This window comes from Mirounga leonina, unplaced genomic scaffold (assembly GCF_011800145.1).
Source record: "Mirounga leonina isolate KUSES-001 unplaced genomic scaffold, KU_Mleo_1.0 Mir_150, whole genome shotgun sequence".
Lineage (NCBI taxonomy): Eukaryota > Metazoa > Chordata > Mammalia > Carnivora > Phocidae > Mirounga > Mirounga leonina.
The window spans coordinates 20,459,650-20,477,681 of NW_023270374.1; the positions used below are offsets into that span (position 1 = coordinate 20,459,650).

The following is an 18,032-nucleotide window of genomic DNA, read 5'->3' on the forward strand; positions in this document are numbered from 1 at the left end:
GGGCAGCCAGCAGGCACCCAAGGTATAGGCCTGAAATAAATCTCTGGCTGCCCAGACTGCCCCCATCTCCTCAGTTAGATCACACACACACACACACACAGCCCTCTGCTGACCCAGCCTGGATTTCCACCAAAGAGAGCAAAGGAAATCATTGATGCCCAACCCACCACAACCCACACCAGCTCCACATCCCCCAAACCTACCTGATCCCCCTCTAGGCATACAGGCCCGCTTTTGAGCTGCCTGTACCTTCCCCACTTCCATTTCATATCCCGATTTTACAGCAATTGGCACAACTTCTTTAGTGGACAGAAAATAAAAATCCTCAGGGTCGCGTAAGGTTTAAAGGGGGGCTCTTGCAATGACTGCAATACCCACGTCTTTCTGCCTAACCCAGCCCTGACCTTCCCACCTGGCTCAAGACTTCCCAAGAGTCAGCTACATGCCAGGAACTATGCTAGATGCCCCAGACACAGCAGTGGGCCATTCCGTCAAGGTCCAGCCCTTGAGAAGCTGGACAAAGTAAACAGACAACTGCAACAAACGGTTATGGACTGCGATAAATATAATGAAAAAAGGAAACCAGATGCTATGATGAATTACAGGGGAGTAGGGAGGGGACCTCTACCAAGACTGGGAAGGCACATTAAAGTTGAGACCTAAAAAATAAGAAGGAGTAGAACCAACCCAGTAGAAAACCCTAGAAGAACATTCCCGGCAGAGAAAATGGCACAAGCAAATGCCCAGGGCAGGAACAAGCTTCTGGTGTTCAGGGGGCAGAAATGATTCAGACATGGCTATCAGGAAGAATGCAAAGGGGACGGCGGTCAGGATAAGGCTGGAGGAGGTCAATGGTGGCCAGATCATGGAGGGTCTAATCAGTACGCTTTGAAATTTTATTCCAACTGAAACAGGGAGCTATCAAGGGTTTTAGAGGAATGTGATTATCTAATCACTATTTTTCTAAATCATTCTTGTTGCTCTGTTACAATAGATTAGAGGTGGGCAAATGGGAATTTGGAGAAAGCAGAAAGCAGCTACTACAGCTTCTGGGCAAGACATAAAAGGTGGCTTGGCCTGGGTCAGTAGCCTGGGGCCATAGCAGTGAGTCTGGGCATGAAAAACAGGCCTGAGATAGATTTTGCAGAAAAAGCCAAACGGACGTGCTGTTGGACTAGATGTGGGGACAGAGGCAAAGGGAGGAGTTGGTGCCACTAGCTGTCTTTACATGTGGGTGGGTTATGGGCTGTTTCGGGAGATGGGAAGGCCCGCAGAGGGTCACATCTGGGGAGTGCCGTCAGGGTTCTGTGTCATCCATATGAAGTTTTCATATCTACGAGACATCCAGGACACCCTAAACCATCAGATGGGTGGCTAGATAGAGAAGCTGGGGCTGGTGACAAAATTTGCTACTTAAGATCATGAGAAGGAAAATGATGTACATTTAAGATCAGTGTGTTTGTAAATTAATGCTTGATTTTATAAATCATAAGAATGAGAGCTGGGAGGATAGGTAAATAGCGGGAGTCAGGACAGAGGAGGGACTGAGGACAAAGCCCTGGGATCCTCCAACATTTAGAGTTGAGTGAAGGAGTTGTCCCCAAAGACGACTAAGGAAGGGCTAGCCAGGGAAGGAGGAGGAAAACCAGAAGTCAAGAGAGGATATTGATTCTAAAGGAGAGAAGATCAATAAGACCAAGGGGGTCAAGGAAGACCTGCTTGTGGGAGCGTGGTAATCACTGGAGACCTTGACTGGGGCAGTTTCAGTGAAGTGCTAGGACTGAAGCGAAGGAATGCGCTCCAGAGAAGCAGGTGCAGACAGCTCTTTGGAGAAGTTCTGCTGTGCAGAGAACTGGAGAAGTAGGTCTGTAGGTGAGGGAAAATGAAGAATGAAGGCCAAAAAGGGGGGCTATAAGTAAGGGAAGGAGGGCATCAAGGTGTGTTCTTATCCTGTTGTGAATGATCCAGGAGAAAAGAAGCCACTTCTGACACTGCAGAGAGGGGAAGTAATCCAAGAGTGTGGGACAGGGAGCGAACCACCTTGGAGCCCAAGTGGCGGCCTGGGCCCGTGGCAGGAACTGAGATGCTTCCTCCCCCCTCACAAGAAGGAAGGGGGGGCAGAAGCGCCAGATTCTCGGCACACACTTTCAGATGCATACCTTCTCAACCCTCTATTCATGCCCACTCCAACAACCCCTGCGGCACCTGCTTGCCTGCTGCTGGCTCCAAACACCAAGTTGCCCCCCACGGACTGGCACGGGATGTGCCACCACCAGCCCGGTCTGCAAACAACCTGTGGGTACATCTGAGCGTTCGTGCCAGCCACTGCACTTACCTCACGGGGGCTCTGCCTCTTCCTAGGGCTAGCTCTGAGGGGGTCCACGCGCCCCTCACCTGCCCTACCAGAGCCCCAGCCCCCAACTCCAAGGCAGTGGCCTCTTCCTCAGCCCCTCCCCCCAAAGTGAGCACTCAGTACACCCTACCCGTTTCCCAGCCTGGCTCCCCAGTTGGCCCTTCTGAGAGAGCTGCTCCCCACCCTGCCTGCCGCCCCCCCCCCCCACCTCCTCGAGACCACCCGGAGAGCCGGAGGAGGGCGGGCTGCCCAGCCTCTCCCGGTGTCCCGGCCGTCGCCCCGGCGCCTTCTCTTCTCTCCCAGCGCCCACCCCCTGGACCGCCCGAGTCGCCGCGGGGCGTCGGCGCCCGGCTTTGTCTGTGCCCACCGAGCGCGCCCGCCGGGCGCCCCGGGCGCTCCCCTGCAGCACGCAGCTCCGGGGGTCCTGCCTGCCCTGCACTCCAGTGCGCTGGCCCGGCCCGCGCAGCCCCCGCCCCGGGATCACCCCACCCGGCCGGACCACCGCTTCCCCGGACGCGAGCGAAGGGGGCGCGGCGCCCTCTGCGGTCCGCGAGCCTCCCCGGCACAGCGCACCCCAGCCCTCCCGCCCGAGCGCCGCGCTGGCCGCCGCAGCCCGGGGCCGCCGGAGCCCTCGGGGCCCCTCACCCTCCCGTGCCGGCCGCAGCTCCTGCCGGCGCGAGCGAGAACTGGGGGCCAGGGGCCGGGGGCCGGGAGCGGGCGCGCGGTACCTTTCCCTGCTGAGCCGGGGAAGTGAGTCTGCGGCGAGCGGCGCTCCAGCCTCGGCCTCCTCCGCCTCCCCTCCTCCTCCAGCCGCCTGGCTTCCTCCTCCAGCCGCCGCTGGGACCGTAGGGGCCCGAGCCAGCCGCCGCGGCCTGTGTGGGGCCCCGCTCCGCCTCGCGTCCCCGGCCCACCCCGCCGGGTCCGCCCGGGCCCGGCCCCCAGCTCCGCCTCGGGGCGGGGACGCGCCGAGCTCCTCCCCCGCCCGGCCCGCCGGGGGCGGGGAAGCTGGGGCAGCCGGGGCCGAGGACGGCCGGGCCCCCGCCTCCAGAGCCCCAGGCCCAGCGCTCCGCACCTGGGCCCGACACCCCCTCCTCTAGCTGGGCGCCAAACGTCCCTACTCAGCCCCAAAAGAAAAGCAGCCAGCCCAGCCCGGCCCGCCCTGTGCAGGGCGTAACTCGGGCCAAGGCTGCCTGCAAGACGACCCGCGGAGCCAGGACGCGGGCCTCAGTTTACCCGCGGAGCTCAGAACCCTGCTTTCAGAGGGAAGGGGCGCCCCTCTCTCCTCCTGGAGCTGCCTTCACTCGCGCAGACCCTACACTGGATCTCAGTTGGGATCAGAGGGCTCGTCCCGAGGGCCACCGCCAATCTCTTTCTCTTCAACACCGGTGCCTCCACTACCACCCGCCACCACCCCACCACCCGCCACCACGCCTCTGAGACCTCCGCGCCTCACTCTCCAACCCTAGACAGTAGGCGGTCGGGGCAGGGGGCTCTCAAACAGCCACAGCCCGTCCCTTCGCCGCCCACTGAGCGGAAGTGGCCTTTAAGAAAACAGCCTTCGCTGGGCGCCTGGGTGGCTCAGATGGTTAAGCGTCTGCCTTCGGCTCGGGTCACGATCCCGGAGTCCTGGGATCGAGTCCCGCATCGGGCTCCCCGCTCTGCGGGAAGTCTGCTTCTCCCTCTGCCTCTCTCTCTCATGAATAAGTAAATAAAATCTTTAAAAAAAAAGAAAGAAAGAAAAGAAAACAGCCTTCGCTAGTGCCCACTGCCTCATCCTCGATTTAATTAAAAAAACGGAGCAAGTAGGTGTGAGGGTCAGTTTTTCTTTTCTTTTAAAAATCACAGTTATTGGGAAATTATTTGCTTATTCGCTCTTTGAGATTCTGCAAGCACCGCTCCGATCCCCCTTACAGTTTTTCATTTGTGCTCTTTTAAGGGGTGAGGTCAATTGGTCTGGTACCATTTCATTGTTTAACTCTGTGAGCATCTCCAAGGCCTCCTGGAGCTGATTAGAGACCCAGTCCAAGGGGCGGAAGCCCTGGGTGGAAGCCGGGCCTCTCCCCAGATCTGTCTTTCAGGCTGAGAAGGGTGCCTCACCTAACCTAGACCCTACAGGGGACCCAGCAGGCCCCACTGCAGAGCATAGGTCCACATGGGTGGAGGCCAGGAGAGCAGAGGTGTCCCTACAGAAATGGTGTTCGATGCTCCCCTGCAGGAGGAACCCATGTGAGTATAGGCTTCAAGGCAGGGACATGGTGAATTTTAGGTGAAGTTTCTTCTCAGCAGAAAAGTCCTTGTCATTGCCCAGGCTAGTCCCTTCACCAAGAAAACCTTTCTGCCCCCTCTTGACCAACCCCCATGTCCTCTTGGAGTTAAAGGTTAAAGGTCACACCTTCCTCTGTGAATCCTTCCCTGTCACCGAAGAAGCAGAAGGTTTCTGAGTGGGCTCTCAGATTTCCTGGGTTTGAATTCTGCGTCCACGTGGCCTCCCTGTGCTTCAGTTTCCTCACCTGTAAAATGGGATTAATAAATAATACCTATTCCAAAGAGTCATTGTACTAAATAAGAATGTTAATGTGGACTTGACGAATGATGGAAAACTACTCAGACTGGCTTGGTGTCAGCAAATAGGACATGCATACGTTCACATAAGAGAAGACGCCAATGGTCTGCCTGATCCGGGTACAAAGAGGCTTTAAAAATATCATCAAGACTTAGTCTTCCCCTCCTCGCCTCTCTTCTCTGTTCCTTGCTGTGGCAAGATGGCTGCCGGCAGCTGTGAGTCCCACGCTCACGACCCAAGTCCTCATTTCTTTCAGCTGTCCCAGCAAAAAGCCAAGGTTACACCAAGTTGGCTCTGCCTGGGTCACATATCATTGTTTGGGCCTGAATCACATGCCCAGCCCTGGAGTCGGTCCATTCCAAACCACAGGGATGCGGAGTGAGGAAGGGTGATGTCAGGGCACTGTTTACAATTAGAAGGTGAATGGCCCAGAGCTGTGTGCCAAGCACACAGAGAGTTCACAAAAATATATATATATATATATTTGGCCTTTGTTGAGAGCCTTCATCATATTTCAGGGGTGCCCAGTACCTTTTGAACATCCTTCTGTGTTTGGGGAACTTTGCATGTCACGAATCCTGCACCCCCTCCTCCAAAGCCAAAAATGCTCTTTCCCAGTCTCCTCTGCAGCGGGGTGCCGGCTTCACCCGGGCCCTGCAACCAGATGAACCACGGGAGATTTTTCTGTGGAAGTGAGCACCGTGAGAAAACAGGCGGCACCCAGAATCCATTGGGGAGGATGGTAGCAAGGACGGCACCGGAGGCAACTGGCTGTACGGACAACTGTGACAGAGGTGCTAGAAGACTTGCCAAAGTTCGTTTCAGTTGCCTCTTGCTGCCTGACAAACCACCCTCATAACCTAGTGGCTTAAAACAACAGTTCCTTATTTCTCAATTCTTTGGGTTTACCGGGCTCAGCTAGACAGTTCTTCTGCTTCATGTGCTGTTGATTAGGGACATCAGCTGGAAGCTTGGCTGGGTCTGGAACAATCCAAATGGTTTCTCTCTCCATGGGACCTCTCCTGCAGAATGGCCTGGACTTCCTTACAACACAGCAGCCTGGCTTCTCTCTGGGGTGAAATGGAAGCAGCTTCCATTTGGAAGCAGCATCACCATGTGGTGAGGATTAAAAAGCACAAAGGATATAAAAATTGATGACCTAGGCCCAGAAGGGCCATTTCATTACTTCTACGTCATTCTGTTGGCTAAAGAAACTCACAAAGCCAGCCCAGATTCAAGGGGAGGATAAATGGACTCCACCTCTTGATACAAAAGGTGCAGTGTTGTATTAGTTTGCTAGGACTTCTGCGACAAAGTCCCACAAAGTAGATGGCTTAATCAACAGAAATTCATCGTCTCACAGTTCTGGAGGCTGTAAGTTCAAGATCAAGGTCAGCAGGGTTGGTTCCTTCAACCAGCAGAATCTGTTCCATTGCTGACTCCTGGTTTCTGGTGTTTTGCTGGCAATCTGTGGTGGTCATTGGCTTACAGATCCATCACCCTAATCTCTGTCCTCATCCCTTCATCTTCACACAAGTTCCCCCTAGTTGCCTGTCCCTGTTCTGTGTCCAAATTTCCCCTCCTTACAAGGACACCAGTGAATTAAGACTCATCCTAATAGCTTCATTTTTACTTGATTACCTCTGTAAAGACACGATCTCCAAATAAGTTCATGTTCTGAGGTACTGGGGATTAGAACTCCAACATACCCAATATATCTATCGGGGAGACATAATTCAACCTGTAGCAAATGAGCATACAGGAATGGAAGGATTCCTTGGTAGCCATATTACAGCAGAAGCCCCAAGGAATACCTCTCTCTTACCTTTGAGAATGGATTTCTGGGGTACATGGTTTCAATTAGGGTCTGGAATTTTAAATGCTCCTTACAAATAATTCCACCATCACCAGCAACCTTGGGTACAACCCGTTTTCCTATCCCCCCGCCCCTCCCCGACCAAGGGCATCTTTGGAGCCTGATTGGCGCAAAGTGGATTGGAGCTAAGAAGGTTCCTCATTGTTTCCTCCCAGAACAACGAGGGGAAGGAGGTCAGGCGTAGGCACCTGACCAGCTGTGAGGCCTTGAGCAAGTTAGGCAAACTCCCTTTTGTAGTCCTTCAAATGAGGGTAATGTTAGGAGCCTGTCACTCAGGTTTGTGGTGAGGATTAAAAAGAACAAAGGATATAAAAATTGATGTCCAAGTCATCAGAGCCCCCTTCCAGATGTTATTAGCATCAGTCTGCCACATCCATACAGCGGATTTAGACTCTGCTTTGTGTTGAAACATTAGTAAAGCATTGACCACAGTCAGACTTCACATGTGTGGCACAATTTAGAGTTTACAAAGCACTTCCACACCCACCACCACAGGGAGAGGTCAGAGTAACAAAGAAGGGCTTTAGGAAGTGTATAAATTATTAAGTAATGCTGGCTTCTATAAGGAAGAGACCCAAGAATACAGTGGTTCAAACATAATAGAAATTCATATCTTACCTACACAATAAAGAGGTATTCCCATTTCATAATGGCTTTCCTCCACATTGTGATTCAGGGATCAAGGCTCATCCCAGTATGTGCCTCCAGCAACCATCAGGGTCTTGCAGTCATCTGCACAAAGCCAGCAGCAGAAGAAAGCCTTAGCCTGAAAACTGACATTACTTCTACTCACACACCATTGGCCAAAACCATTCGCATGGTCGCACCTAACCACAAGGGAGGCTGGGAATTACGCTCTAGCTGGGAATCCAGGAAGGGTAGGAAAGTGATTTTCGGTGAACGGCCAGCAGTCTCTGCTATGAGGGAGCTTTCTAAAGTTCTAGAAGGGATGGGTCATGGATCCCCAAGGAAGCATCATTCCGGGATGGAGAATATAGTGAGTTGGCTTACTGGCCACAATTCTTCACTTCCCTGTGTAGTATTTTGCATCCATATTCTTGTCACAACTCAGGTGGGGTGTATTTTCCCACCCACTGATGTCAGGTCTTGAATGAAATAAAGTAGAAGTGGTAGTGTGTCTGTCTGGAGCCTCAGCTCGAAGAATTCCTGCATGTTTCCATTTCCTTGCAGTGCTTTCTCCAGCTCCATTAGAAACGTTCCCCTGGATAGCTACTGCCCTTCAGCCCGGGACTGCAGAATGAACACGAGAACAGCAGACCAGCGCTCACTCAACCCAGAGCCAAGAGCCAAACTCACCCGGACCGTATCTTGAAGCACCTAGCTGATCCAAGCCTAGGTCAGCGAATGCCCAGCCAACTTGTAGATGCATGAGGTCAGCAGCGTCATCCCAGGCAACACACACATACCCATGAGAAAGGAATCCTAATTGTTGTGTGCCACTGAGGTCTGATGGTTGTTACATAGCACTGTCGCAGCAATAGCCAACTGGTAGAGAGAGACAAAGAGCAGCCTTGCCTACGCAGGCTTCTCGTAAGTTACAGCAATTCCATCTGACCAAAGAAAGACTTAGAAAACAAGAGACTACGTGGCTCGAAACCAGACCCGCATAGCCATACAGTACGTGAATATTGCGTCTGAGGTCAAGGCCACACTGTATACTTCTGCCGGTCCTCTCCACAAATTCTGACTGCTGTCCTTAGGTTTCTCCACCAGGACAGGAGTCCCTGCTCTTCAGCCAACATATTTGGCCACCGTATGGTGGTCCCTATAGAACAAGGATGTATCAATGAAAAGACACTAACAGACCCAGGCACAGAATACAAGTTCCATCGCCGTGGGTAAGCCTGCAACTCTGTACACCCAGGAGTGGGAGACAGTGCAGCGGGCTCTGATGGACAGACTAGCGCCTGTGGCCCTCAGGTCCCCCCCACTGAAGGAAGCCAGCTGCCGCTGTGACCACCCCCATCAAGAGGAGGTTCCCAACAGGTCTGCTCAAGCAGGTCTTCTCAGACGGCACGCCAAGCACCTGGAGACCTCGTGAAAATGCAGGTTCTGATTTATCAGGTCTGGGGTGGGGCCTGAGATTCAGCTGAGACTGATGCCCTTGGTCCTCAGGCCCAACTTTGAGTAGCAAAGTTCCAAAGCAATGGTATGAGTCTCAACCGCACACTGGAATAACCTGGGAAGCTTTTGAAAGCACTGACGCCTGGGTCCCCCCCTGAAAGGCTCCGAAGTAGGGGCCCTGGGGAGCACCTGGGCACCCTAGCCCTCCCAGCGTGTAGCCACTTTCTAAAAGCACCCTTCACTGTTTTCAGGGGACATGTCCTGGCTTGCCTCCTCTCCACTTTTCTGGAGGCTCTGGTCTCTGTTTGCCCACCCTTTATCCTGCCAGGTAAGGGAATCAAATGTTTTTAACTAAAGTGATTCCCATGTTGAGAAAGACATCTCAAAGAGGCAAAAAAGGAAGGCAAAAATGGAGTCCTTTAAATTGAATAAATGTAGGTCACATTTGAAAATCTCACTCTCCTGCCCTTCTTTTCCTCATTCTCTGTTGCCCAGGACAGACCGCCCCCCCCCCCCCCCCCCCCCGCCGTGCTCCTTCCATCCACTGGAAAGTCGGCGACAGGCTGAGCGGGGCCTTAACTAATCCACAACCCAGAGTGAGTACGTGGGAAATGTTTGCTTTTTAACTAGGATAATTTAATAGCTGTTTTAGAGCAAAACAAGGGTAGAAACACGGAAGTGGGTTTAAACTTTATGTGAATTTTTGAGGTGAAATCCCAGACTTCAGAATAATGCAGAGTTTGCTACTGAGGGCCTCTAGGTGGGGGTTGAGGGTGGGGACCAAACTTTGGAGGGCTTAGAAGGGTTGCCAGATTTAGCAAATAAAAATACAGGGCACTCAGTGCAATCTGAAACTCAGACAAACAACGAATCATTTGTTCACAGAAGCATGGGCCCCAATCACACGCAGTGAGAGTGAGTGGAACAGTTGAGCCCCCCTCCCCCCCAGGCCCACGTCTGTCAGGTTCTTCACCATGACAGTAGGTGTACAGTTAGGCCATGAGGCAGACCCTGGTGAGCTCCAGATGACCTCAGGAATTCCGAGAATCCCCTGGAAGCATCAAAGGGCATCCGCCTAGACTCTTGGCTTCTGTGGATTTTGTTTGTTCCTTGGTTTTTTTGTTTGACAATCTTTGCGTGCTTGGGCCCTATGCTCAGAGTTTAGGAGTCAGGTCCTGGGCAAGCACCTTGAAAACAGAGAGCATCACCTTCTTGGCCTTGGGTGCTCCATACCTCGATTTAAATGCCCATCACCACCGCCCCCCAGCCCGTCTCCCCACAGGTCTGGCCTGATTCCTGCCCCTTTCCCCACTCATACCACAAACCCCAGGAAACCCTGTCGATCTCCAGTCTAACCCTGACCAGTGCCACTGCACAGGATTTGGGGAAACCAAGAAAAACAAACTAAAGTGTGTGTCTCGAGTCACATGAATTGGGAAGGAAGGGCCCAATTGGGAGAGGGGAGCAGAGGGGATGCGGTAAATGGTGACCCATTTACGAGCCCTTTGCCTTCTCTGCTCCTAACTCCCTCGTGTAGAAATGGGTACGCTGAGCAAGCTGCCTTCGGACATTATTCTTCTGGGCACTGTCCTTCTCGCTTCTAAGACCCCCACCCCCACCCCTGAGGAACTGTGCACTGGGCACTCAGCTTCAGTCAGGAGATCTTTTCTGAGCCCTGAGTCTGTGCCAAGCATGCTGGGCCATGGACCTCAGCAGTGGAGGAGGTGACCTTGGTCCAGCTGACTGCCCCACAGCATCCCAGACGTCAGAGCAGAACAGCCCAGGACCTCCTGGCACTGGTGAGGCAGACTGATCTGGTCATGGCTGAGTGTCTACGCCTGGGTGTGTGTCAGCATCCTCGTCCCCACCCCACCCTGGGGGCCGGTGGACAGCCTCACTGACCACAACGCACTGTGTCAGCGACAAGTAAACAGGATGGATTGACTGCTGACTCCATAAACAGATAGATGCCAGTCACCATCTAAACAGGAAAGTAAACACAGAACCCATGGGGAGAGGAGACTTCACTAATCTCTGTGATGGAGGAGAGAAGGGGGAGGAGACAGAGAGAGAGAAACCAATGGACACAGGAATGAAGGAGAAGAGTCACAGACCCAGCAACATGGGCAGCACTGAATCCACGGTTTGGGGGTTTCTGTGTTTCTACCAGCTGCTCTGTGCCCCCCAAGGTGCCCCTACTTGCCAAGCTCCCCTGCCCTTGACCAGTCTTCCCACATCTGACTTCCCGCCCGCCCTCCCATGGAGGCCTCCGCACCCTCCTGCAGGCCCTGCTCAGACTGCAGCTTGTCCTAGAAATCCTCAAGGATAAACCACCCCCAGGGCTCCCTCTCTTTTGCACAGAAAAGTTCCAAAGTGTGTCTCCAGCCTGATATATTCTAAGAGGCTCGTCTTCTCTCCTTTTGGGCCACTACCAAGTCTCATGTGGTAGGATGTACGATTTTTCCCATTTTCAAATAGAAACACTGAGCCCTTTGTGGGTCCACCCAAGGTCACCCCCAAATAAGGAACAAATTTAGCCTCCTGCATCTTAACCTTTCAACTCCCACCCTCTTTCCTGGTCCACTTATTGCTGACCTTTCTTGGCCTGCCCCACCCCCTGCCGGGTCTTGCTAGCAATGTGTCTTGAAGGAAGCACTGGGGGGGAAGGTGGGTGATTGAGGTAGGGGGTGGCTAGGGCTGCCAACTTCCTGGGAGGAGCACTTACCCATGAAACAGACCATCCTCTGAGTCACTGAGACAACTGGGAGATCCTGGAGGTTGGGAGAGGCTGACTCATCCTTGTCTCTATTTCGTCAGGGAAGGAAAAGGCCTCACACATAGGGGAATGGCCGGTTCATCATTATCTCCCCCACAGAATTGAAAACTGCAATGAAGCCATGTGGAAAGATGGAGCAGGCCCCAAGAAGGTCCTAGAAGACGTGACATGGGGAGAGAGAGTCTGGGGTCCTTTCAAACCACCGTGGACAGGAAACTCAATATTCAAATTTAGACTCAAAAAAAAAGTACATTTGAAAGATGTGTTTTGTCTTGAGAAATAATCATTCATTAGAAAGCCCAGTCTCCAGGGCTTGCTTGCAGATGTCAGGGAGCTCACGGCACTAGAAACATCTGCCCATCCTCACCTGCAAGTTACAGGTCAACCCCAGGTCCCCTCGGCTCCTTCATGCTAGTTCAGAGCTTCTCAAACTCTCAGAATCACCTGGAGAGCTTCACTAACACAGGTGGGTGGGCCCCACCCCAGGGTTTCTGATTCAGTAGGGTGGGGCGGTGCCCGGTCATTTGCATTGTAACAGGTGATGCTCATGCTGCTGGTGCGTGAAGCACACGTTGAGAACACGAGTGAGTGAGGCCCACCTGCCTGTGCTCTCTGCCAGGGAACGTCACATTCGACCTCGTGGTCGTTGCTGGTCTCCCCCTCATGTCAGGGCCGGAGGGCTCCACAGGGCACCCTGCCTTGCCTGGCGGACCCATCGCACTTCCTGAGGGAGGGTGTTGCCTTTCTCACCTCTGCCCCCAAGCCCCCAACAGCCCCTCGTGTGCCCAGCTCAGTTCAGGAAGCAGACCTCATTGCCTTCCCACCACCAAACTTCAGTCCCACCTGCCCACTCTCTCTCCCATGCTCCTCAGAAATGGAGGAGGCGTCTGCTCCCACCTCAGGCCATTCCCACGGCCCGTGGCCATCCTCCTTTGGTTCTCTCTTCTCTCCTCTGCCTTTCCTCGCCCCTCTCTTGTGGGAAGAGTGGATCATTCCCATAAGCCTACAAACATTCTACGGAATCTCTCATCTTCTAAAAAAAAAAGGGGGCAGTGGGCGGGTGAGCAGCACCTTGGGCGGCTCAGTCGTGTGAGCCTCTGACTCTTGGTTTCGGCTTGGGTCATGATCTCAGTCTCATGAGATCGAGCCCCCCGTCAGGCTCCATACTTAGCAGAGTCTGCTTGAGATTCTCTCCCTCTCCCTCTCCCTCTGCCCCTCCCCCTAATCTCACTCTATCTCTAAAATAAATAATTTTTTTTTTTTAGAAAACAGGGGGTGAGCTACCCTAGACCACCTCATCTGCCTCTAGCTATCCCCCTTCTTCCTCACCTAATATTCACAGCAAAATTTCTTCAAAATATTGGAGATATTTCCCATCACCACTTCCTCCTTCCCAACCCACTTCGGTCTGCCTCCCTTTCTTAGCGCTCTGCTGCAACCCCAACAACTCCCACGTTGCCGAACCTGGGGCATCGCCTCAGTCAGTCTCTCAGAAACCTTCGAGACCACTGACTGCTGCCTCCCGCTGGGAAGACTTTCTGCTCGTGGTTTCTTTGGCCCCACTCCTCCCAGGGTTGGAGGGCCCTGGTCTTGGAGCTGACTGCCTCCCCTTCTCTCTCTCTAGCCTCATGGCTTCAATGTGGTGTCCGCTGAGTCTGCATCTACAACCCATGATCACTCCCCTGAGCTTGGATTTTCTCCAATTACCTTCAAGCATCTCAAATACAACATGCCCAGATGAAACTCTTGATTTCCCCTGCCCAAAGTGGGTATATAACAGAAAATTTACCACTTTTAAGTGTACTGTTCAGTGGCTTTAAGTACCTTCACAGCATCGTGCAACCATCACCACTATTCATTTTTAGAACTTTTCCATCATCCCAAACTGAAACTCTGTACCCATTAAATAATATTGTTTAAGATTACTCCCCCACCACCCTCAGCCCCTGGTAACCACTATTCTGCTTTCTGTCCCTATGAATTTGACTATGGTCGGTACCTCGTGTAAGTGGAATATTTATCTTTCTTGTGTCTGCCAGATGACTGTTTCTTCCCTCAGGTTCTGCCATCCCCCAACTGCCCGAGAAAACTCCCCAACAAATAAATTGCAGGTTGGCTGGCTCTGAGAAGGTTTCCAAGGTGTTCTTCAATTTTTTTTTCAGGTATTTGTCTCGCTGTTTAAAATTTTTAAATATATAAAATAAAATAGTCAAAAAAGACGTAACACCATGCTCCTACTTCTCAGATTTATCTTTGTTGACATTTTATGTCAGTTGCTTTGTCCTTTTCAAATACAAGAAATAAAACATTATAATTCAAATTGTAATCTCCTTTTAACTCCCCCCATCAGAGGCAACAATAAATAAATATATATCATCCAGCCAATTTTTATAGTGCACACTTAATCTATATCACATCTAATCTGAGACACCATCAGTTGTAAGATGCACTATTATTTTAAGCCCCACTTAAAAAGAAAAACACTGACAAACTATGACACAACACTTTCTAATCTTAGATTTTTATTTTTCCTAAGCTATTGTTTTTATTATTTTTTTTTAGTTATTCATCACTTATATATAACACCCGGTGCTCATAACAAGTACCCACCTTGATACCCATCGCCCATATAGCCCATCCCCCACCCATCTCCCTCCATCAACCCTCAGTTTGTTCTCTATCCTTAAGAGTCTCTTATGGGGGCACTGGGGTGGCTCAGTCCATTAAGCGTCAGACTCTTGATTTCAGCTCAGTCGTGATCTCAGGGTCATGGGATTCAGCCCCATGTCAGACTCCCAGCTGAGCGTGGAGTCTGCTTAAGATTCTCTCTCTCCCTCTCCCTCTGCCCCTCCCCCCATACTTGCTCTCTCTCCCTCTCTTTCTCAAAAAAAAAAAAAAAAGAGTCTCTGATGGCTTGTCTCCCTCTCTCTTTTTCTTCCCTTCCCCTATGTTCATCTGTTTTGTTTCCTAAATTCCACATATGAATGGAATCATATGGTATTTGTCTTTCTCTGACTGACTTATTTCGCTTAGCATCATACACTCCAGCTCCATCCATATCATTGTGAATGGCAAGATTTTATTCTTTTGGATGGCTGAGTAATATTCCATTGTGTGTGTGTGTATGTGTGTGTGTATGATATCATATATATATATATGTATATCACATCTTTTTTGTCCATTCATCAGTAAATGGACACTTGGGCTCTTTCCATAATTTGGCTTATGTTGATAAATGCTGCTATAAACTTCAGGGTGCATGTACCCCTTCCAATCTGTATTTTTGTATCCTTTGGGTAAATACCCAGTAGTGCAATTGCTAGATTGTAGGGTAGCTCTATTTTTAACTTTTTGAGGAACCTCCACACTGTTCTCCAGAGTGGTTTCACCAGTTTACATTCCCACTAATGGTGTAAGAGGGTTCCCCTTTCTCCACATCCTCACCAACATCTGTTGTTTCCTGTGTTAATTTTAATCATTCTGAGAGGTATGAGGTGGTATCTTATTGGGTTTTGATTTGTATTTCCCTAATGATGAGCGATGTTGAGCATTAGATTTTTATTTAATACTTATTAAAAGACCTCCTTTAGGGGTGGCTCAGTCATTAAGCGTCTGCCTTCGGCTCAGGTCATGATCCCAGGGTCCTGGGATCGAGCCCCGCGTCGGGCTCCCTGCTCGGCAGGAAGCCTGCTTCTCCCTCTCCCACTCCCCCTGCTTGTGCTCCTGCTCTATGTGTCTCTCTGTCCAATAGATAAATAAATTTTTTTTAAAAAGACCTCCTTTAGACCTCTTTAGACATATATTTTATCATACCATATTTCCTCGAACCTAAAATACCATCAATTTTAAGATGCAACCTGATTCAGAGACTTTTTTTTTTAAAGATTTTATTTATTTATCTGAGAGAGAGAGAATGAGAGCGAGCGAGTACATGAGGGGGGGAGGGTCAGAGGGAGAAGCAGACTCCCTGCCAAGCAAGGAGCCCGATGCGGGACTCGATCCAGAGACTCCAGGATCACGACCTGAGCCGAAGGCAGTCGCCCAACCAACTGAGCCACCCAGGCGCCCCTTTTTTTTTTTTTTTAAAGATTTTATTTATTTGATTCAGAGACTTTTTAAAACTATCTTAGGATTGATGAATTATGGCTTATCACTCTTGCACATCCTTTCAAGAACATAAAATTGGTTAAGTATTCCTAAAATTTCACATCTAAAGTTCCGCTCTTCTGAATCACTTTTTTAAAAATTAGTGGACTTTTTAACAGTTGTAGGTTTAAAGGAAAAATTGAGCAAAACATAGAGTTTTCATATAGCCCTTCACCCTCCCTCCCAATTTTCCCTGTTTTGAACATCTTGTATTATGGCGGTACATTTGTTTTCATTGATGAGCCAATATTGATGCATTACTATTAACTAAATCCAATAGTTTACATTGAGGTTCTCTCTTAGTGTTGTACATTTTGTGGTTTGACAAATGTATAGATGACACGTATCCACCATTATGGTATCATACAGAATAGTCTCACGGTCCTAAAAAATCCCTGTGCTCAACTTTCCCCTCTCTCTCCCCACCAATCCCCTGGAAACCACTGATCTTTTTTACTGTCTCTAGAGTTTTGCCTTTTCTGGAACGTCATATACTTGGAATCGTACAGTATGTAGCTTTTCAGTTTGGCTTCTTTCACTTAACCTAAATGGTTAATTGGTCTTCAAACTGTCTCAAAACATCAAGGGGTGTCAGTGTCTGGTCATACCACCAAATCACTATACTTTTTGGTAAGTTTATTCTACTTTTCTTTCTTTTTTTTTTTTTTTAAGCAGGCTCCACGCCCAACATGGAGCCCAATGCAGGGCTTGAACTCATGACACTGAGATCAAGAGTCCTAAGTTTAACCAACTGAGCCACGTAGGTGCCCCTGTACTTTTTAATAACTTGAAAATTACTTTCCATACTAGAATGCAAATGCCCTGAGGTGTTTAGAGGTTGTTTGAATCCTCATACAAATAAGGAGAGAACATTTGAGGAGGAGGAGAGAAAGGTCAGATGTATTCACCTAATCCAGTCCTTCTTGGTGAAGCAGGTGGGAAAGTCATCTGCCAAAAGGAGAGAGAAGGCTGGGAGAAATGGTTCTGGAAATTTGACATGAGAACAACCAAAGTTTTTGGCCTGTGTTGGGGGTGGGGGGTCGTACACAAGTGTGTAATGAACACATTTACTTCCATGTCAAAGAAAGTGAGATTGTAAAATACTCTGAGGATGCCTTGATTTTTTTCTTCTTTTTTTTTTTTTAAGGTATAAAGTACACCCAGGAATGTCTACCCTTGTTAGTATACAGTTCTGCAAGTTTTGAGAAACATGTAAGTTGTGTTATCACCAACACAATTGATGTATAAAACAGTTCTATCACCCCAAAATATTCCCTCGTGCCCCTTGATAGTTAATCCCTCCCCCTTCTCCAGCCTCTGAAAACCATTGATCTGTTTTCTATCCCCACAATTTTGCTTCTGGAATACATGGAATCATACAGTATGTAGCCTTTTGAGTCTGGCTTCTTTCACTTAGCCTAATGCATTTGAAATTCATCTATGTCATGTATATTAGTAGTTCATTCCTTTAGATTGCTGAGTAGTATTCCATTATATGGATATACCAGATTTTATTGTTCACTAGTTGAAGGACATGTGGGTTATTTCTTATTGGGAGACTATGAATAAAACTGCTATAAACATTTGCATACAGATTTATGTGTGGACGTAAGTTTTTATTTCACTTGGATAAATACCTAGAAGTTGGATCACTGGGTCATATGGTAGGAGTGTCATGACATCTCAATAGTAGCTTTAATCTACTTTTCCACAATGGCTAATGATGTTGAACATCTTGTCATGTGCTTTTTTGTCATCTGTATATCTTCTTTTGTGAAGTGTCTGCTCAAATCCTTGCCCGTTTTTTATTGGATTGTTTGTTTGTTTTTTTGTTTTTTGTTTTTAAGATTTTATTTATTTGACAGAAAGAGACACAGCGAGAGAAGGAACACAGGCAGGGGGAATGGGAGAAGGAGAAGCAGGCTTCCCACCGAGCAGGGAGCCCGATGCGGGGCTCGATCCCAGGACCCTGGGATCGACCTGAGCTTAAGGCAGATGCTTAACAACTGAGCCACCCAGGCGCCCCTGGGTTGTTTGTTTTATCATTGAATTGAGACTTATTTTTATATTCCACTTTTTGAACAGGAGAAATGAACTTGAAATGATCCCATCATGTGTTTCCTTTAAACCATATTTTTTTCTCTGTGGTTTCCATCACATATTTCAAAATAAAGGTAGTCATAGTCTTTCTAATGGCAGCAAATACTCTGGCCTTGAAACTACTTTTTCTCAA

At 49.6% G+C, this 18,032-nt stretch overlaps 1 protein-coding gene across 4 annotated transcripts in view; it reads right to left on the reverse strand.

The window, feature by feature from the left end:
* SMOX (spermine oxidase) overlaps positions 1–3,264 on the reverse strand; it is a 37,675-nt gene extending 34,411 nt beyond the window's left edge. Inside the window, exon 1 of one of the 4 annotated variants that reach the window (XM_035005905.1) lies at positions 3,082–3,264. The gene's annotated coding sequence lies outside the window, so the exon portion shown is untranslated. The remainder of the gene's footprint in view (positions 1–3,081) is intronic. The other 3 variants (XM_035005910.1, XM_035005907.1, XM_035005911.1) reach the window with 3 other exon arrangements.
* Between the last annotated feature and the right edge of the window lie 14,768 nt (positions 3,265–18,032).